Source organism: Paroedura picta, chromosome 14 (assembly GCF_049243985.1).
Source record: "Paroedura picta isolate Pp20150507F chromosome 14, Ppicta_v3.0, whole genome shotgun sequence".
In the NCBI taxonomy this organism is placed as follows: domain Eukaryota; kingdom Metazoa; phylum Chordata; class Lepidosauria; order Squamata; family Gekkonidae; genus Paroedura; species Paroedura picta.
In genome coordinates, this window is record NC_135382.1 from 30794753 (window position 1) to 30817296 (window position 22544).

The 22544-nt window shown below is 48.2% G+C and overlaps 1 protein-coding gene across 3 annotated transcripts in view; it reads right to left on the reverse strand.

The window, feature by feature from the left end:
* RIPOR1 (RHO family interacting cell polarization regulator 1) overlaps positions 1–22544 on the reverse strand; it is a 101295-nt gene that overhangs the window by 75000 nt on the left and 3751 nt on the right. The window contains exon 1 of one of the 3 annotated variants that reach the window (XM_077310039.1): positions 12191–12294. The exons of 1 other annotated variant lie outside the window; for it this stretch is intronic. The gene's annotated coding sequence lies outside the window, so the exon portion shown is untranslated. Of the gene's footprint in view, positions 1–11609; positions 11771–12190; positions 12295–22544 lie in introns of those variants that run through there. One more of the 3 variants, XM_077310035.1, reaches the window with a different exon arrangement.

The following is a 22544-nucleotide window of genomic DNA, read 5'->3' on the forward strand; positions in this document are numbered from 1 at the left end:
GTCTGCCTTTTGAGGCCAATAAAATGTCTGAATGCAACTGGATGGCTTGAAATGCAGGGGTGGGTGGGGGGGGGAGGAATATCCAAAGGCTTTCATTCCAGAACTGCGGGGTCCCTGTTTCCTCCCCATGTTTCCATTCTGCCTCTTTTTTTATTTCTCTTTCTTCCCCCAACAGCTGTCTCTCTGGCCTTGAGAAAAGAATTTCAGGGGCTATGATGTCCAAACAAGTTCCCTGCTGCCTCAGCCAAGAATAATCTTAGCCCCACGCCCACTCTGACCCTCCAACGTGGCCCTCCATCTCCATCCGTCCTGCAGGGAATACCTCCCACCCAGGCAAACATTCGGGGTTTGCAACGAGTGAAATTCTCCCAGTATTCCAAAGGGCCCCAGCACCAAATTCCACAATGATCAACACTCAGCGGACACACCTCCGGGTGCAAGGAACAGGTTCTCATGGGTGCTCAATCACTTCTCCACATGGCTTCGCTTCCCTCAATAGGACCGGTGGTCGTGGATATGTGCATGCAAGGTACGCATGAAGCTACAATGTGTCTGCTTGCACCATATTTACAGACAAGAGGCTCAGCAAAAGAAGAAAGCCAAGCAGTATCAATGGCCTGGGATGATACTTCAAAATCCTCATGTCCTTTCTGGAAACAAATTAAGGCCAGGGCTTCCTTGAGGCTGACCGCAGGCAACAGCGCACCTTGCAGGAGAGCCAAGAGGACCATTTGGTTTAAATTCATGGAGGACCTCCATTTTAGACTTCTGACATTATGGCCAAATGACATTATACATACAGCCACGGAAGTATGCTATCAGAATTGAAGGATAATGACATCATACCACTTTAAATTTGTGACTTTTAACTTTAAACTCCGGAGGACCAGTGTGGTGTAGGGTTGGGTGGCCTCTAATCTGGAGAACAAGCTTTGATTCTCCATCCCTCCACATGAAGCCAGCTGGGTGATCTTGGGCCTGTCACAGTTCTCTCAGAGCTCTCTCTAGCCCCACCTCCCTCACAGGGTGTCGGGTGTAGGGAGAGAAGCAGCAGCAGGAGCAGTGTTGGTTTTTATATTCCGTTTTTCACTACCCGAAGGAGCCTCAAAGCGGCTTATAACTGCCTTCCCTTCCTCTCCCCACAACGGACACCCTGTGAGGGAGGGGAGGCTGAGAGAGCCCTGATATTAATGCTCAGGAAGGGGAAGGAGTCTGTAAGCTGCTTTGAGACTCCTTTGGGTAGTAAAGAGCGGGGTACAAAAAATAGATTTTTCTTCTTCTACTACCTATAATACACACTGTGAATTAATATTCTCCTTGGACAGCAGCAAGGCTGGGAGTCAGACTGGGCCTCAGTGAGGGCAAAGGATGCCACAACGAGAGCCACGTCGGGCCCCAGAGGCTCCTTGCCCTCTTCCACCGCTGTTGGGGCCTCAAAAAAACATGACCTGGGCCTCTCAGTTAGGCACCAGCTAAATCAGAAATGTGGAGCCAAGCTATGGCAGGCGACTGTTACACCCCGGTCACCATGAGGCCTAGCAGCCCACCCATGTCTCCCTCCCCTAGCCTCAGAGTGAACCAATACAGGAACCTGGAGGCCTGGCTTTTTGCAGCTGTGCACTCCACAGAGAGACTGGGAGGCGTCTCCAAGTCTTTGTTTCCCCCCCATCAGCAAAAACAGAAAGTGCAAATTGTGTCTTGCCCGAGAGTACTGCCTGCAGCAGCGGCAACTAATTTATAGCCTCTGTAGGGAAGGTTTCAGTTGATTTATGGCCGCCGTTCATTTACAGGTTGAAGAACAACATGCACATGGAGAGTTTCCATGGCAGAGTGGGGATTTGAACCCACAAACAATGACAGCGCAGGACAGGACACGGCGTGTTCTACGAGCGCACAAGAACGCTTTGGTATTTTGAGCACCGAATTCAGCCTGTCAACTCTGTCAGCTTTCACAATTTGAAAAGTACGGGTATCTAATTCTATGGCTGCCAAGAGAGATGGTAAAATATGTAGGAAATGCCTCACAGGTCCTCACTGTGGTAGAAGAAAGACTGAAGAAGAAGCAATCGTGATCAATAGGTGGGGCTTCAGCACCCTCCTTGCTTCTTCCCAATAAAAGGCTGAAGTGGAATACATGAGGCTGCCTTCTGAGTCCTGACACTGATCTAACCAAGACCAGTATTACCTACTCAGACTGGCAGCAGCTCTCCAGGCTCCACGTCAGAAGTCTTTCACATCACCTGCTACTTAACTATTTTAACTGGAGATGCCCAGGACTGAATTCTAGGCCTTCTGCATGCAATGCAGGCACTCAGTCACGTGTTTTAAGGAAGACACCGCCTTCCACGGAGTCAGGCAATGGTTCCATCAAGGTCAATATCATCTGCTTTGACTGACAGGGGCTCTCTCCGACAGAAGCCACGCAGAATCTACCTTCTGATGCTGGGGGCTAAACCACAGACATTCAGCATGCAAGCCAGGCATCCTGCTGCTGAGCCATGGTCCCTTCCTATAATTGCTGACGTTATCTTAAGTTGGTTGGATTGGCACAATTTATATGGGGCAAATTATCTGGGTTATCTGGATGCAGTGCTGTTTTGTAACAGAATACAGACAGCTGTGCAAGAGAAAGGGGGTTACCCAAAACTCCAGTCGGAATAATGGGAAAAATCATTGTAAGTCCCAGAATTTAAGAAGTTCAGCATCACCTTGGAGCATATAGCACACCCAGACTCCCATGCTCTATCTCCATGGATGCCTTAAGCATGCTGTGGGTGAGAGCTTTCTAACCTGAAGCCCTCCTATTACGAACCACCAAATCCCCACAGATCCCCAGGGAGGGATGATCACGCCCACATGGCCCAAGACAGATTTTCCCCAGGCCGCAAAAGAACGGCTGAGTCTCGCTCTGTTTTGTTTCTCTGGCTGCTCCCACTGAGACGTGAAAAAAGGAGAGGGAGAAATTCACGTTTAAAACCCCAAACAAGAAAAAAGGGCTTTTTACAGACTATTAGATAATAAAATGAAATAAGTGCCAATGTACAATCGAGAAACTGCAGCAGCATGAAACAGGAAGTGGCTTTTAATATCCTCCTCTTTCTTCTGGACAGCAGATGTCCAAGCTGCAGGCGTAGAAGGAAGTCATGTGCCTGGGGACATGTCAAGGAACAATAACCCCCCCCCCCAAAAAAGTAAATTTTTTACAGAAGTTCCTAAATATGCAGAGGGAGAACAGAGGTTCAGCTGCATTAGGCCTCAGATGAACATTCCCACACATGGGCCGCTCTGGGGAAAGCGTTTCAATTGCAGTGGTTTTCCAGAGAACTTTCTTTGCTTTTTACTAGGTGCAGGGTTGTTCATTCCTCTTGCCTTGCTAGGCGTAGCAAGCAACTGCCTCTCCCCAGGAAGGCTGCATCTCCAGACGCCAGAAGGCGCTTGAGAAAATCCAGCTACAGCTGCCGCTTGTGAAAGCCACCCAACACCACTGCCCTCCCCCCCCCCCCAGCCAGGACTTGAATTCCAGGGAAAGAAATAAGCACAACTCAGAGGAACAATACAGCATCTACCTTCAGCCTGGATTCCGGAACAGGCTGCACCAACGTGCAAAAATTTTGCCACAAGACCCTAGAAATTCAAACAGGTTCCCCCTGAGAATGTATTCCCAGAGGACAAGAAAAACTGTAATCCTCAAGGGTATTCACAGGATAAAAAGCCCCACTGAACTCTCTGGGGTGTCTGAGTCAACCTACTTAGGACTGCAATGACTTCTGGTTATTTTTAGCCTTTTGACTCCAGCCGATGAATAGGCCTAACACAGCATGTTACACCGGAAGCCGTAAGGTTGATGGATAACGGTAATACTCCAAAAGGATCTGGCAATCATGATTTATCCTTTTCATCTATGTCTGAGAGATGTACTTTCTTGGTCCATTGATTCCCATCTTCCCAACCAAGGGATTTCTTATCACGGTCACTTCTGGGGCGCATAAGCACATGTGTACATGTACTGGACCGAGAAGTGAGATACAGTAAGCCTTGCACAAACAAGGAAACCAAAGGCATATTAACCAAGCAGTGCTAATATGACAGCACAAGTCAACAGGATGTCCTCCCAGGGGCATGAGATTCCTTTGAAGTGCATCAGTCTCAAACACATCTCGTCATAACAGTCCAACTGGGAAAAGATCTGCCAAAATAGCTCTTAGGTTGCTGACTCTGTCCAGACAAAACAATTCAGCCTCAGTTGGGGCACAAACAATCAGGCTGTACTCACCAGCCCCACCTGCTTTTGGTCTTCCCACCTCCTCTAGTTCACAGACTTAGAACAAAGACTTCCTGATCGGAGAGATTTTCAGGGTATAAATTCCCTTAATTAAATTGGGGGGGGGGGTCTTTAAGATGATACTGAACTTGAATGTTGCTCTTGTACTGCAAACCAACACGGTTACCCCAAGAATGGTTTATCCATGTACCATGTGTAAAACATGCTATGGGCCCCACACTTCCAGGAGCCCCACACAGTGCCTTCCCTCCATGGATTAGGGACGTAGCCTCCCCGCCCTTCTTCTTCTTTAAGGACAAAGAGTGCCACCCTTTCCACTGTGTGGGGTCCCCCTTCCCCCAGTCTGGCTGCTCTCACTACAATTGTGCTCTGCTAGGGCCCCACAGATCCCACAACTGGTCCTGGTGCTATGTGCCCGCCAGTTCTTAAACCACTCCTCGGTTACCCACGCAAAACTATGGTCAAGCTGGGTGAACTAAAGGGCAGAGGAAGAGGAGAAAGAGAGGGAAATAGGTAAGCACAGTAAACAAGCTGGGATTGTGCCTGGCACATGTTCACCTTAAAAGAAGACTCAGGCAGTAATGCTCATCGAATGGCTCAGAAGCCACAGGTAAGCTCTACTGCCCAGAGTGGCACCTGCCCCATGTTTCAGTGAGCAATTTCCGCACCCTGCTTGTGCTGAAAGGTGATTCCCACCTTGAAACAGGCACTGCCAGAACAGCAGGAAAGCTGCAAGACTCCCTGAGATGCAGATCTTTTCCAGGGACAGAAGCACATATGGCTCTTCTGATTGGTAGCAATTGCAAATGCAGTTCTCCATGAGCTTCAGACAAGGTTTTGTTTTGGGGTTTTTTTGAGGCAGGGGGAGTTTTCAAATGATTTTATGGTTTTATCATGCATAAAATTACTGTTAGGAATATCAGGCAAGGGGTTTCCCCCAGATGTGCTGTCAAGAAAAATAGAGGTGGGGGGGTTGCATGCAAGCTGGAGGTATGTACCTTTGCGTATAACCTTTTTTGGGGGGGTGTCTTACATTCAGGCTCATCTTTGCAGGTAAATACAGTAACTGGTTTGTCTTGACATCTATATAGTCATGGCTTGAGCAAACCAAAAATATTCAGACTACAGTCTACTCATACACCCCCAGTTTACTCCCTATTCCTATTCCAGAATTTCACCTGAAGCCAGGTGTCTGTCCAAGACGTGGTCGAACTCAACACGTTCGAGAAAGATGCCCCAACAAGCCACAATTAATACAAACGGCTGTGAATGAAACCAGCTCTAAGCCTTAGAGTGAAATCCTGGTTTGATGTCAACCAAGGCCCTCCCAGCTCCTTACCACCACGTGCATTCAGATGTCGCAACTATTTGCTCAAACTACCATCTGCAAAAACCACAATTTATCGTGGCATCTTGAAATGCATCCCAAAGAAGGCCTGTGGCACTGTTTAACTGACACAGTTTTAATGGGAGGGTACCAGAGATCATGCTGGAGATCTAGATAAAAAAATCCACCTCCTTGGATCTTCCTCACAAAGATAGACACACCGGGAAAGGAAATGTTGGTACAATTGCAAAATGCCATGCAGGAAATCTGTCTCGGAAGCCGCCGAAAAACACTCAGCCTGTAGCACTGATTTGTTGTAATGTTGACAAATCTGTTGTGCATATGACAAAGAGAAAGGAAAGAGATAGACACCCTAGCCCAACCCTGTTAGCTCTCCGGCTTCTATTTAGTTCTTTTATTGTCCATCTTTCTGGATGAATCTCAAGGCGGGTTACACAAGGGACACAAGCAACAGGCAGAGCACAAAACATAGAACAAACGTGCATTTACTCTGGAATTGCAAAATTAGAGGACGATGCACTAAAACTGTGCAAACAGAGGTGAAATGATGCAAAAGACTGAGTTGCAAGCAGTGCAATAAGGAGAGTGCCATATAGGCATGGAGCAGAACCCTGAAAATGGCCTAAAACGTTGCAGACCTTTACTGTAGCTTTATTCTCTATTTTAAACACAATCTCCTCAACAATCTAATTTTATACATCCTGCGGAGCCCCCCTATTCTCCTCTGGCAGGCCACTTCGTGGCATGAACATTTTTAGCTCAAGTGCCTCTGATTCACTTAATAGAGCAGGCCTTACCCTTGACATATCCGTACCCTTGTTAAAATATTTAAAAGTCACCCTACGCCAGAACAGGCTTGCTGGACTCCTCCCAACCCGTCACTTTTGTGGTGTTTGTGGAGGGAAGTGCCACCAAGATGCAGATGACTTACAGTGACCCCACAGGATTGTCAAGGAAAGAGACAGAGGTCTCTTTGTGTAGCAACCACAAACTTCCTTGATGGCCTCCCATCTAAATAACCAGGGCCAACCTATCTTAGCTTCCAAGATAAGATGAGATTGGGTTAGCCTAGGCCGTTCAAAAAGTGCTGACTTCTTCACCAGTCACTCCTCAGCATCCTGTAACCTCAGGCATCTCTCACGTCAGTTTCCAAGCAGCAGAATAGCTCTCTGAACAAAAAAAAGCCAATCCATCTACCACAGCACCAAAAATGCGCCTGCCAGCACCTCTTCCCCCCACTCCATACAGTGCCCTAGGCTCTACCTGGGATACTTTAGGTCACACCTGCCATTCGAAGTTGGGCATGCCCCAGGGAAAGCATTAAACTCCAGGAGTTGAACCAATCCAACCATTTAGAGACAATTAGGCTGTCAGACATTATTTAGTAAGGAACAAGAATCTACTTTGCTGCACCCAATGGTTACTTCCTTAAAAAAACAAGAGACCTAGAATTACGCCATTCCACTGTTTTTCAGAGAGAGGAACTGGAAGGATCCGTGAATTAAATAGGAAGATTTCTCCTGCTGCAGCCTGATTTTGCACACCAATAGTGATCTTTCTCTGGGTTACACCTATCAGGTCAAATAAATTATTCTGAGTTGCCTTCGAATTGTCATAGGGAGCCAACATGGTGTTAAGAGTGGAGCGTTGGACCGGGACTTACAAGGACTGGGTTCAAATCCCCATTCTGCCATGGAAGGTCATTGACTTTGAGCCTGACAAACTCTCTGCTTAACCTACCTTACAGGGCTGTTGTTGTAGGGTCAACAGAGGAGAACGGCACAATAAGCCACTTTGGGTCCCAGTTGGAAGGAAAAGTGGAGTACAAATCATTTTTAAAAGTTAAATTACTCCATATTTCATATATCATCAGAGATATAAACTACATGTAGGGTTCAAATTACGCGTAGAATGATATCGGCTAGATATCAAGGGGCGAAATCGGCTGCCTAAGGAGGTGGTGAGCTCCCCTTCGATGCTTTAGGCCAATCCTGCATTGAGCAGGGGGTTGGAGTAGATTACCTGTATGGCTCCTTCCAAGTGTAGGATTCTACATTGTACAGTCACAAGAAACCTGATGATCAATCTCGTTAAAACCCACACACTAAACCAAGATCCTCAGGGGCTGCTGGAAGCCCATATATGAGTTATAAATCTGTGTTATATATTAATATGACACAAGCAAAGGAAAGAGGGTCAGGGTAAAGCCACAGGAATTTGTAACAGACAAGTTTTGTAAACTCACCAAGATGGTTCGGTCACCCCAACCCGGCCAGGGTTTGGGACAAAATGCTAAGCAAACATCCCATCAGAATTCCTTCTGGTTTTGTTTTGTGACAGTAACAGAATATAGGTTACATCAGCATGGAATGTGTATTGGGGGGGAGAATATGTCGCAAGATGATGGACCTCTCTCTACACAAAGTGTTCGAGAATAAACGAGCCTTAATCTAGGAGAAACAAAATTAAAATAGCTTAGGCACTCCATGAATCTTTCTGGGAATGAAATTCCATACATGGGGAGTCACCACCAAAAAGACACTCTCACTGTCTACCACAAACCTGACCTTTGACAGTAGGGACACCTGGATGAGAATCCATGTTGCAGGTAGACCTCAAAGACCAGGTAGACCTTCACATCTTTTTGTCACATGTACATAGCCACTCACGCTAGGCACTCTCTATCTTTCTCTCCCTCCCTCCCTCCCGCTGTAAACTTACTGTATCTCTCCCATTGTATAACTGTAATTTCATAAGTATAATGCAGTTCAATTCCTGCTCTGTGCTCACATGTGCATTTTATGTACCCCTTCCTGTACCAGCTGCCCCTTCCCCTCATTTTACGCCCATTGGAGGTCCTTCTGAAGAAGTTTTTAAAAATCAGCCATTGCTAATGTGTTCTTATTCTTAAAAAACCTCAAAAACCAATATGGGGAAGGCCTTAAAAATGCAGACTTTCCTATCCAGATGTGGTTGAACTGTTGCATTAAATGAAATGTGAGTGCCAAGGACAGGAAGAATTTGGAAAATGGGCAATGAGGGAGAGATGCAGTGTGAACACTTCTCAAAACAGCGTTCCAGTTTGGAAGCAAACACGGAGAAAATAACCACCGTGCAGAGGCAACCATTCTTGGGGAGCATTTAAAAAAAAAAAAGGAAAGTGATATCCAAGGCTGCAAATTAAAAGCAGACAAACCACATGGATACTCTGAACCTCTTCCCTTTCTGCTGATGGAAGGAACCTTTGGAGATTAGGGGCGATGTTCAGATTCCCACTCTACCACAAAACTCCCTGGCTGATTTTGGACTAGCTGTCTGATCTACTTTGCAGGGTTACTGTGCAGATAACATGGAAAGAACCTTATCAGTCACTCTGAGCTCCCTGGAAGGAAAGCAGGATAAAAATGTGGTCAGTTAATATATCTCATATGGCCCAGGTGGTTTTCTCACCCACTTATGTGAAGGGGGGGGGAGAAGGCAAATCACCACAATTCCTTTCTTCCCACTGGAAGAATAATTTGAGAGCGGAGTTTGGTGCGGACAAACGGCAGGTAAGAATTGAACAGCTCCTGCTCCCCCGTTCTCTGCTTTCGATTGCAACCCGCCTCCCACGCTGCTTTCCACTGATTTATTTTTAAATGCAACCTATCAGGAGACTGGCTCACATGTTTCCAATCTTGTTCAGCGTGGCCGGCCTCTGTTACGCTGCACCCACTCATCAAGCTGGCCTAAAGCCTTGGAAATCCCTTTTCTCTTTTGAAACAGGCTTCCCAGTTAAGTGTCCCCACTCTCTGCTTCTTGCAGAAGCGTCTCCACTGAAAACGAAAAGGCAGACCCACAGAAGAAGTAGTTCCCAATCCTAGCGTGGAAGTCGGCCTACGGTGTCAGGAAAGGGCAAGTGGCAGAGAGAGCAGCAGAACCCTTTCATCTGGAAATTACTCCCTGCTCACCTCGGGGGGGGGGGGGGGGGGGGGAAGTTTCAGGCTGTGAAACCCACACTGCAAATTACACAAATAATGCAACACAGGCAGGCAGCTGGCAAATCACCGCCAACTGGCAGAGAGACAACCCGAGCAGGAGCTGGAAATCTAATCAGGCCCTTGCTGAGGATGGCTACTCAGCCATGAAATGGAAAGACCAAGATTACCTGGTATTACCAATGTGGCCGCTGCGCCCACGACACCAGACGCCGGCTCAGGAGAGAGGATATTAAAGGAAGCAAATCCGCTGTCCCAGGGGCTCAGAAGCCTTCTGAACTCCGTAACCTCTCCTCCGCCTCATGCAGACCCACGGGGGTCTCCCAAGTACCTTCATTTCCTGCCACAATCCCCTAAACCCCCTTCCCCACCCCCCCACCCCGCATTTTGGGCCTCTTGTTTCTTTTTCCCCCATGTAGAGAAAGGCTCCTCTTAAAGCATCCGTCAGGCTTCGGCCTGGAACCTGCTTTCAGTGCTGAAACTCAGCCCAGTCCCGCTCGAAGCAATAAGGGGGGGGGGTCTCTGAACATGCACAGAGTGCAATTCACAGTAGAAGAGCAGAAGGATGGAAACACACTGCAGTTGCTGTGATACTGTTTTAAGGCAAACAGGTGTTATAGGAAAGCAAGGAAAGAGACCTGTTCCTGAAAATAAGAATTAACTGGTTAGGCTTTTCAGTGTCAGAAGGACTGTGTATACACTGCAAGCCTTACAACAGCCCTGCAAGGCAGGTCAGTACAATTATTCCCAAGTTACAGAAAAGGTGTCCGGAAGAGAAACAACGTCCTTTAAATACACCTGAGTTCACAGCAAAGGCGAGAGTCAAATGGAGGTTCCCTCATTCTTAGCTAAAGCACTGATAACAATAGCTCTGCATAACACATAATGGCAATTCAAAGAGAAGGCGTGCTGGGGGAGGGGAAGGGAAGAATTCTGTTGGCCAAAATCTTTTTTTTTTAAGCCTCTTAAAACAAGGAGCAAGACCTCACTAAAAATCTATCTTGGGGGGGGGGTGGGTATAGTTTAAAGAGGAACCGAAAAAAGGAATGGCTTATAAGGCAAGCTCTATTCATCCGTCCCAGCAAGAACAAAGTCCTTGTTCAACACATTAATTACAGACTAGCAAAATTTTATTCAAGAAGAATCTTCCGCTGCCAACCCCCCACTTCTTCACTCTGCATTCGCTGAATGCGTATGGTTTGGAATAAACGCCTGCACACCTGGCTCAGCCAAGAGCATACAGGACAGACCGGAGTAAAATGCAATTCTGTAATCATCATAGAATTGGAAGGGACCTCCTGGGTCATCTAGTCGAACCCCCTGCACTATGCAGGACACTCACATCCCTATAGCTCATCTACTGTAACCTGCCACCCCCTTGAACCTTCACGAAATCAGCCTACCAACCGGGAAAAATACAAAGGCCGTCTGCTAGCTACTCAAAACTAATAAATATGTCTGTTAAGACAGTCGCAGTCTGAGAGCCAGCGTGGTTGCAGCAGTTGGAGTATCAGACTAAGATCAAGAGATCCAGGTTCGAACCCCCACACTGCGATGGCAGCTCCCTATGTGTCTCTCCGCCTAACCTACCTCGCAGGGTTGTTGTAATGACAACATGGAAGCGCAGGACACAACACTAGACACTTTGGGGAGGGAAAGAGGGCTGTTCGTCTGGCGGGCGACCCCTGTCCCGTCTTGCTGCGGGGACCCCGAGCTGAGCTAGGAGGAGGAGCTCACACGCCTCGGCCCCAACTTTAGGGAGAGAGCGGGCGGCCCTTCCCCGTCGAGAAAGGGAGCAAAGAGGAGCCACTTCCCTCGGCCGACAGCGCAGCGAAGGGAAGACGAAGGGAGGCGCTTCCCACGCCGGCCCATCCACGTAGGGGGGTCCCGAGAAGGGAAGGGCGCGCCGCGACGGGTCCGCAGCGTCTCCAAGAGCGGCGGGCTCAGGCCAGGCGCAAAAGCGTCGTCCAACTCGTCCCGTCCCGTCCCAGCCCGCACTTACATGGCTGCCGGAGCTCGTCCGCCCCGTCCCGCTCCTGCAACCTCCGCCGCCGCTCGCCAGCCGCTTAAGCCGCCCACCCGAGGCGCTCGGGAACAAGACGGGGAGGAGCCGGCGCGGCACCAAGCGGAAGGCGGAGCGCGGAGGGTGGACGGATGGATAGATGGGTGGAGCGTCTCCCGAAGGGGAAGACCCGAGAGGCCGAGGCCCCAGCCCGCCCCGTCCGCCCAAGTAAGGGGAGGGGGATCGCAGCGTTGCTGGAAAGATCCCGGGGGGACGGGGTCACTTCGCAGCGTTGGCGACCCTCCGTGCAACCCGTGGGGCCGCCCAACGAGTAAGCGGACAGCCCCGTTTGCAGCAACTGGTCGTTTCCCACGTGCGGTTTGGAGAACGGCCCCCCCTGCCGCTTGCACGGGCCGCATCCACACGCGTCCAGCCAAAGCCGTGCCGGGGGGAAAGGCAAACGTGGCGGGGTCGGGGCTGGAGGGCGGCGGGAGGGCGGGGGACAAAGGAAGGCGCCCTCGTGGCGGCTGCTGGCCCGAGCCCAGCATGAATAGAAAGCTGGTCGCGAGCGCGTCCCAAACCTAATCGCCTCCTTTAGGTTCAGGCCGGCAGGAACTCGACGGGTCCGTCCTGTTGGGTCATTGATCCGGCTTGCTGGCTTATTTATTTAATGTACCGCCCTCCCTTTGCGTGCCACGCACCGTTTCCAAGCTGCAGAACAAAATGAGAGTCCAGTGGCGCCCAAAGGCGCCACTGGACTCTCAATTTGTTCTGCCGCTTGCATCATTTTTAAGCTGGCGACCTTTGCAGGGCGCAACCGCCTTGGCGCCCCCAGACTTCCTGCCAGCAGGCCTTTCGGCAAAGCGGAGCCCCTGCGAGCTGCCAAGGCGCTCCCCCCCCCCTCCCCAGGGATAAACACACACGTCTCATCCCGGCTTCTCGTCCCTATTTATAGCACAAGCCTCCCCGGGCTGGGCTTTTGTTGTTCTTGAAACTCTGGCTGCTGTACAGTTTCCATGCTGCCAGCCCTCCGCCAGTCCGCAGGGGCAAGGGGAAAGAGGCTACTCCCGTTGGATGGCGGCCCAAGAAGGGTTCGGCTTAGTGAGCCGGAGGGCACAGGCCCTCAGTCGGAGATCCCTTGTGACTGACAGCAGATGCTCCGCTGGGAAAGTGGGTTGAGCCAACACGGAGTGGACAAAGAGGGGTATTGTTGGACATTGGAGTTGGACATTCCTATGCGATTCATCGGCTAGATCTAGGTCAAGGGCATGCCTCTCTCTGGGAGAGATGCAGAACCCTGGACGGTACACCCTTGCCCAGAGAAGCCATGGGCATCACAGCTTAAGGCAGTGGTTCTCAACCTTCCTAATGCCGCGACCCTTTAATACAGTTCCTTATGTGGTGGTGACCCCCAACCATAAAATGATGCAAGTGTTCTTTCACAGAAATTAAACCGAAACTGACCAAATGGGTGAAGATCCATTGTTCAGGATTCTTTTCTGGAGTTTTTCAGTTCGGTTTTGCCTCTTGTCCCACCATGCCGATCTCATTGTTTTCCGCTGCTCCAGACAGACGAATGCTCTATCTTGATCTACCCCGCAAGGCTGTTGTGTGGCTGGTGCCCCCCCCCGGCCAAGCTGCTTGCCCTGCCGTGACCCCTGAGAGTCATTCGACTCCCAAAGGGTTCCTGACCCCCACTGGCTTAAGGTAAGAGACCTGCAGGATCAGACTGGTGGTCCATTGAGTCATAGAATCATAGAATAATAGAGTTGGAAGGGATCTCATGGGTCATCTAGTCCAACCCCGTGCACTATGCAGGCCACTCACATCCCAATCGCTCCAGCATCCTGTCTCTCACAGTGGCCAAACAGTTCCTCTGGAGGTCTAGCAAGAACGGAATACAGAGGCCAAGGCCTTCTCCTGATGTTGCCTTCCAGCTCCTGGAATTCAGAGGTTAACTACCCTTGATTGTGGAGGGTCCTTTTGTGGAGAATTAGCCCTCCCAAGAGTTGACCTGATGCTGAATCGGTAGTTGTGTTACTAGTCCATAAACCAGTGAACTAGTTTCACTCAAGGCAGGTGAACTGGTTTCACACTGCGCAGCCAAGGGGCAGGAGTGGTTTGTAAACCACCAAGGGGCTATTTGGGGTTGCTCCTCAAAGCAGGCTGCAATGAAGTGGTTGTTTTGCTGTTCAAAAACAGGACAGGTCTTGGACTGAACTTCACTTGCTGGAACAAGAGGTCATTGACAAGCCAGCTATGATTAGAACACATATTCAAACAAAACTCACCTTCAATCTATTGTTTTTAGTCTGGCAGGGTAAATGATAAAATAGTCCAAGGGGAATCGTCTGAGTCTGGCGGCATCTTTAAGGCCAGCAAAGTTTTGTTCTGGGTATAAGATTTCATGAGCATGCCGATCTGAAGAAGAGTGCATGCACACAAAAGTTTATACCACCCCCCCAAAAAAAATGTTCTTGGTCATAAAGGTGCCACTGGGCTCAAACTTTGCTCCGCAACTTCAGACCAACATGGCTACACACCTGAATCTACTCCAAGGAAAGCGATATTGGGGGGGTATTATCTTAGGGGTTCCTTATTTCCTGGTGGTTCTCCTTCAGGGGTTCAGGAGTGGCTCTTCTGAACACCATTCTCTAGTATGGCATGTGTCAAGGAAGTGAAACTCATGATTGGCAGATGGTTCCCAGCATGAAACATCCCCTACCTGAATAACAGGTAAGCTGTGAGCCTCCTTGAGGGGCAGCCCTCATGCCAGGGGTGGAAGGAGGCGTGGCTCTTTTGATTGATGGTTGACTGTGACTCTCCAGGAGCCAGGGAATGAGGATCACTAGTTTAGAGTTTGCTAAACTGACTCGCTAGCTGAACTAAACTGACTAGCTGAAATGACCAAAACTGACACTATCAGACTTCAGTCACATTATGAGAAGAAAGGAGTCACTGGAAAAGACAATACTGCTAGGAAAGGATGACGGCAGCAGGCAAAGAGGAGAACCCAACTGAAGGCTCAAGGGGGTGGCAAGTTGCAGTAGATGAGCAATAGGGATGTGAATGTCCCGCATAGTACAGGGGGTTGGACTAGATGGCCCATGAGGTCCCTTCCAACTCTATTATTCTATGAGATGGATGGAGTTAGCTAAGGAAGCCATGACCTTCATTTTGCACGACCGGAGCAAGGCTGTTAACGCTACGATGTGTTGGAGGACTTTAATTCATTGGGTTGCCATAAGTCAGAAGCGATCTGATCTCCCCGTGAGGACCCTAGCAGCTGCATTCTACAACAGCTGCAATTTCCAGGTCAGGGGCACGGGCAGATTCAAGGAGGAGAAAGGGTCAAAATCACATGGCACTGACCAAGATCCCCTTTTGTTCTGTTTTCAACAAGTTACTGCTGGAATTTCACAAGAGTTGATGAGGATGCTGGCCCCAGCCCCAGTGTTGGCAACCCAGCCTCCCAACTGTCATTTGGAGGTACACTGCCTCTGAAAATGGAGGCTTCCTTAGCCATTATAACTAATAGCCATTGACAGACCTATCAATTTTTAAAAGCCGTCTGGCAGGTCATCCCAACTTGGGACTGTTCGTTCGTAGGGCAGGCAGACCTATTAATTAACTAAAAGCTGAGAAAGAGAGAGAGAGAGAGAGGCAGCCTGGCTTTTCCTGGGGTTTTATTTCCATTCGGATGGGTGGAGGCCATCGGCTCATGACCACACCTCCCAGTAAACAGAAATTCCTTTTCTTTAGCAGGCAGGACTTTCTCTGCCCACACTGCCCGACATGTGCTACAGCTGCTATTGCACTGTCCTCTTTGTGGTCACAGACCTTTTTTTTTATCATTCCATTCCTGCAAGAGGATGAATCACACTGGCTGGCTTAAGATTTCCAGAAGGCATCCAGAAGATGAAAGATGCAAACCTCTGTTGAATAAGGTTTCCGAGGAAGAGCAGGTCTTCTTCTTGTGAAATGCTCTGCCATGCTTTCCTTATTACTCTGTGTCTTCTAACAATTACACTATCAACAACATTACATCACAAACTTCTCTCATTTAGGATCTGAGTTTCGCATCAACACGTTCTGGATGCAGTGTTCATTCAACACAGCACGTGGCAATGTTGCATTAAGTGCATTGCAGCGGCGCTGGATTCATTATCCTGCAGTTCTCTGCATATTGCAGTGCCTCCAATTATCTTAGTCCTGAATTAAAGCAAATCATTCATACCAATGGAGTCATACCAATTTATCCAACATGGTATTAGAGCCGTCTCTGGACAACTGACATTAATCTAGGGCAGGAGTAGTCAACCTGTGGTCCTCCAGATGTCCATGGACTACAATTCCCATGAGCCCCTGCCAGCTTTTGCTGGCAGGGCCCATGGGAATTGTAGTCCATGGACATCTGGAGGACCACAGGTTGACTACTCCCGATCTAGGGCTTGAAAATTGCTATTCTTTTATAAGGTCGCGCCATTACATGGGATGCTTTATGCTGTAGATTCTTTTCTAAACCCGGTTCCTAAGCGTCAGATAAATTCAGTGAATAAGTCATAAATACCAAATACATACACTTTCCCCATTGTCTTATAGATTTTCCACGTTGGAAATCTCTTCCTTAACCAACTCTGCATTGTGACAACAAGAACTTTACTATTATTATTATTATTATTATTATTATTATTATTATTATTATTATTATTATTATTATTATTATTATTATTATTATACTTATTGCCCACCACTTTCACGACTGACTCGTGGTGGGCTACAGCTTGTCCGAATTATAACCCCATTTAAAACCATACCAGAGATATCAGTATATACAACAGACTCCTTCAACTGTGGTCAGAGGTCAGGTGAGAAGGCCTTCCTGTGGTCAAAGGTCAGGTGAGTAGGCCTTCCTGTTTGTTAGCTCTAACCCTGGCAAATGACAACCAAATCTGGGAGAAAAGTAGAAAAACTAGCCCTTTTCCAAGCCCATCGGGAGTCCCAGAGGTTGCACAAGCTGTGGATCTTAGCCAAAAGACCCAGCTAGGTCAATCTTCCTGGAATGTCTTCTCTTCTTTAAGCTCTTCTTATAAGCACTTGGCAGCCACAGCATTAGACCTGCAGCTGTCCTGCAGGGAAGGGAATTTTTGGAGCAGGGACCCTGCAGAGAAATGCTCCTTCGGTACAGAGGCCCTTGCCGGAAAAACGGCCGTCACGTCTTTGTGCTCCAGAATAACAAAAACTCCATTTCTCCCAAGAGAATATCCTCTTTCTGAGCATTCCGGGATTCACTCGCCGGCTCATCTTCTACTTGCGGGAAGCCCCTTTGGCTGGGTTCATTTCCCATCATGCAATGCACTGACATGCCTGCTTGCCTAGTGCCGTCAAGTCGCTTCCAACATAGATGGCAGAAAAACACTGGCCTGTGTTTGTTCAATTAACATATGCAGTGCCCATATGCCGAACCAGATTTTGGATTCAGGCAGCTCAGTATGGTCTGCTTGGACTTGATGTCTTGGCCCACCCTGGATGACCCAAGCTAACCCGATCTTGTCGGAGCTTGGAAGTGAAGCACAGTTAGCTCTAATCAGCGCTTGGATGTACCACCAAAGAAGTCCAAGGTTGCTCTGCAGAGACAGGCATTTAGACAAACCACTTGTGTTCATCTTTTGCCTTGAAAACCCTACAGCATTGGTTCCCAACCTTCCTAATAGGTAAAGGTATCCCCTGTGCAAGCACTGAGTCATGTCTGACCCTTGGGGTGACGCCCTCTAGCGTTTTCATGGCAGACTCAATACGGGGTGGTTTGCCAGTGCCTTCCCCAGTCATTACCGTTTACCCCCCAGCAAGCTGGGTACTCATTTTACCGACCTCGGAAGGATGGAAGGCTGAGTCAACCTTGAGCCGCCTGCTGGGATCGAACTCCCAGCCTCATGGGCAGACAGCTTCAGACTGCATTTATGCTGCCTTACCACTCTGCGCCACAAGAGGCTCATTAACCTTCCTAATACCTTCCTTTAATACAGTTCTTCATGTTGTGGTGACCCCAACCATAAAACTATGCAAATGTTCTTTCACAGAAATTAAACCAAAACTGACCCAAGTTCTGCCTCTTGTCCCACCATGCCGATCTCACTCTTTTCTGCTGCTCCAGACAGACAAACGCTCTGTCTCGATCTATCCCGCAAGGCTGTTGTGTGGATGGTGCCCCCCCACAGCCAAGCTGCTTGCCTTGCCACGACCCCTGTGAAAGGGTCATTCGACCCCCAAAGGGGTCCCGATCTCCAGGTTGAGAACCACTGCCCTACAGGGTCGCCGTAAATTGGCTGTGAGTTGACGGCACAGTCTACCACTGGTCCAGAGTCCCAGGAAAGGAAAGCCTGAAGGGACTGAACCCGAATCCAGAGGCTCCCTTGCCAATCCATCTTCTCACTGCGTGGAGCTCTTTTTCTGCCCACCGTCACTCTTCCGCACCACCGTCTCAGCATGAGTGATGGAAACAGCTGGGCCCAGTAGCTTTGCCAGCGGTCGCTGCACTAGTCAGTACATCAGTGTGCGAATTCATGAATGAAGCCTTGTCTTTTGTGGGATGTGGTGCATTTAATACACTCTGCTGTAGGACATCCGGAGACATCGCCATATTTGTGCACGGTGTCTCCGGGGGGACAGGGGGCGTCCCTGCACATCACCATGATGTAGATTTATGTATTGAACGATCCGAGCACCTTGAAAAGGAGAAAGTTAAAATGCAACGTCAGCTTGCTCTGCGTGCTGCAGAGAAGCTAGGCAAGGCGCGCAAAGGCAGGCCTGGTTTGGCTCACATCACCTGGCGCACTTCGGGGCCCAGCTGGGATGAACTCACTGCTGGCGGAACCCGTGGTGAGCTGAGCCAGGCAGCTTCCAGGCGACAGGGCCCAACAAAGCTAGTGCCTGGCAGCTTTTGGCATGAGAAGCCTAGACTATATTTATGATGGCTGGAGAACAGCTTGTCAGATGGGCCACTTCCTGTAACAGGAGGAAGTGTGGCCAAGAGGAATGAAACTAAGTACTGTGGGGCACTGCGAAAGAACACTGTCACAAGGAGGGTTACCCCAGGGGAGGGGTGGCCAAACTGTGGCTCTCCAGATGTCCATGGACTACAATTCCCAGGAGCCCCTGGCAACAGGATACTGGCAAGGGCTCGTGGGACTTATAATCCAGGTCCTCCAGAGAGCTAGTTTGGCCACCTACAAGGGGGTGCTATTATCTATAGAAGAAAAAGAATATGGAGTAGGGTTGCCAACTCCGGCAAAAGGAATTCCTGGAGATTGATCTAAGGAGGGTGGAGTTTGGGGAAGGAGGGAATTCAGTGGGGTTACAATGCCATGGCTTTGGGTCAGGCTTCTGAAGCTGCAATTTTCTCCAGGGGAACTGATCTGTATAGTCTGGAGATCAGCTGAAAGACCCCATAGGATCCAGACCCCATAGGATCTCGGTCTTCTTTGGTCGTCTCCCACCCGGGTGCTGACTGTGGGCAACCCTGTTTAGCTCCCGAAGGTCAGGCTAATCCAGGCTAATCAGATTGCTGTTGTCTGTAGAGGTAAAGGTAAAGGTATACCCTGTGCAAGCACCGAGTCATGTCTGACCCTTGGGGTGACGCCCTCTAGCGTTTTCATGGCAGACTCAATACAGGGTGGTTTGCCAGTGGAGTCATTACCCCAGTCATTACCGTTTACCCCCCAGCAAGCTGGATACATTTACTCATTTACCGACCTCGGAAGGATGGAAGGCTGAGTCAACCTTGAGCCGGCTGCTGGGATCAAATCCCCAGCCTCATGGGCAGAGCTTTCAGACTGCATGTCTGCTGCCTTACCACTCTGCGCCACAAGAGGCTCTTGTCTGTAGAAGTCCCTCATAATTTCCGCTCCCTTCCAACTTGAATGCAACAGCTATGCCTGCTTGAGCTCTGGTAAGGTTCCTTTTTGCAGTGTCACTCTCCGTGTGAGTCCCTGAGCAGTAAACAATTTGTGATAGTTCCTCCGTGTTCCTCTCATCCCCACTTTTACAAATGAAAAGCAACATGCTATTTTCTTTTTTAGCGCTGTACTCTTGCTAAGTGCTGCTCGGGTGCCAAAGGGACAATTATCCTGTTACTGCATAATGGATTCAGTGATGACAGCCAAGGCAAGAATGAAGGACGACCTCAAAACTTCCAGCGTGATTCCGTGCTTCAAAAGAGACGTTCCTTTGATGAACCGGAAGCCCCCTCAAAACGGGCCAAAGAGCAGCAACAGTATAATGTAGAACAAAAACAAAAACAGTATAACGTAGAACAAAAACCAGCGGTGCAAAAAAGCTCATACCTTGAATAAAGCTTAGTTGGTCTTAAAGGGGCTGCTGGATTCAATCTTTGTTCTGCAGCTTCAGGCCAACATGGCTACACACTATATTATACTCTACTAGGACCAATGGAAAAGTCACACATTAATGAGCAACCTGTAGAGCTCGCTAGAATCCTTCCTCTGGCTAGATTTTTTTTTTTTTGGACCATCGAGTTAACAGCTTGTTTATGGCAACTCCATGGGGTTTTTAAGGCAAAGATGTTCAGGGTGATTTGCCACTGCATGTCTTTGCATCATGATCTTGGTTTTCCTTGGGGTCCCAACGGTGACTGACCCTGCGTAGCTTCTAAGATTTGACAAAATTGGTTCACCCGCCACCAGCTACACCACTCACGGTTTGAGATACACAGATCGCTCAAGCCTTTGCCTTCAGGATTGCTAACTCCCAAGAGGGCCTGGAGATCTCCCAGCATTACAATTGCTCTCCAGATCAGAGACTAATCCCAAAGAAGGAAATAGCTTCCTTGGAGGGCAGATCCTGTGGCAGGAGTGGCCAAATTGTGGCTTTCCCGATGTCTATAGACTGCAATTACCAGGGGCATAATAAGACCTCAAGGTCATGGGATGTCATAATCTTGACTACATGGGGAAATCAATGAAAAGAGTCTATTCAAGTTCACTTCCATACTTAAGCAGTAATTGTGAAACCAGAGTCTCTTCCTCTCCATTTGCGTTCACTGTCGATATTCTTTTTGCAACTGCTACCCTCTGCTGGTCTTCTGCTGAACCACCCAGAGGGAAGCAAAACAAATGGTATCTTAAAGCTGAAACTCGTTTTTAGTGGACCAGAGAATTCTTGGGGCAGAGATCACTTCACCAGATGCATGTACTCAGATAAACGATTAATTAATAAGCAGTGGTTTATACTGATGTATATACCTTATTGAAAGTATTATGTAAATTCTGTTCTGCTTAAAATATGTTACTAATAGGATTAGCAGATGTATTTTAGAGGAAGTCTCTCTTTTTTTAAAGGCTGGTGCCAAATATGGTCGGGAAGCATAGCTGTATACTTGCCCACCCATGGCCCCTCCCCACCACCATGATTGGCCATTTTGGGAGGGGTGGGTGGGTTGATAGCCATATATGGTCATATCACCCAATAAATGTATAATGAATTTAAAAAATATATAAAATATTAATTGACACCTATCCATTTAAGAAATCCAAGGTTTGAGAAAGCCTGGCTTAGAACGTTTTTTTAAGTCTGCAGAAGATCGTATGGTAAAAATAAAAGGGGGGGGGAGAGAATAGCACTTGAAATGACCACAGCAATTCAGAGATGGCTTGTTACTAGATGGACATTTGCAGAATGAAACCACCGCCCCTGTACGGCATTACTTAAAATTGAGCCAACAACAAATAACATCCAGTTTAGAATAGTAATGTGATAAACTTCTATGTCATTTGCCTTGAATCCCTGTTAGAAAGGCAAACTATAAATAATGTAAATATACCTTGTCTTTAATGCACTAGCCGTGTGCTACCAGTAGAAAAGTACCCACATCAAACAGTCCAGAACGACAAGGGAGATAACAAACCAATTAGACAAACGGTTGCGAGACATCAGATACAGCAGAATGCACACAAAATTAGGCTTGAAAATTCAAAATCTTCAGCCTCCCCCACAAGTGAGTAGAAAGATGATGATTTCTGATATTTACAGCGCTGTCCTAAGCAGAGTTATATCACTCTCAGTCCACTGAAGTTAACAGGCTTAGAAGAGAGTAAATCTGCTCAGGATAACCCTTAGAATTTCTACAGGTTCAAACAGACCTAAATTCAGGCTGCTAAAATCTAAACATCTGGGGGTGAGTGACAGGGAGTTAGCATTCCATTATCTCATATAACTCTGATTCATCCTAAACTGACCTCATTTGCAGACTGTGTACTACGCAAGAGACCCTTTGGTCTAATGGCCATATCAGGCTGTCCTGTGTGCAATCTCTGTTACAAGGCTGGACCATCTAGCAGTCTATCAGTCGGACAAAGAAAGTTTAATCTAGCCAAGGCAGATGAGACTGTAGAGTCACACACAGATAACAGCAAGCACCACAGGAAAAAGGCTGAAGCAAACAGTTCAGAATTTATTTTTTTATCTTATGATTTGAATCTAGAGATTATCAGGCAAGGAGGGGGAGAAAGTCTCCCCCTTGTTCACCCTAGACGCAAAGTTTCTCCCTTCTCTGAAATGTCGTGTGTTGTTATAATCCACTGATTTGACCGTTGCATCAGAAGATTAGCTAATCTAATTTCTCACCTTTCTGTTGCCTGTTGGAAGGTTTTGAGTCTTGGTATCAATCGCTAGAAAGAGCAATTGGTTACCCATGCAAGATATCTGTCAGTGGTATCCTAAACAGTCTTGCATCCTTCTAAGATCATTGATTGGAAAGGACTTGGAAGGGCGTAACTGTGTTTGGGATTACATGTTCAGTGTGAATGCTGCAAGCACTAAACTATTTGGGGTAGCCATGGCAGGGTGGGGTGGAAGGGCAGGGAAAGAAAGATAAACAGATATTTTGGGTTTGGGACAGTAAAAACAAACACACAAGAG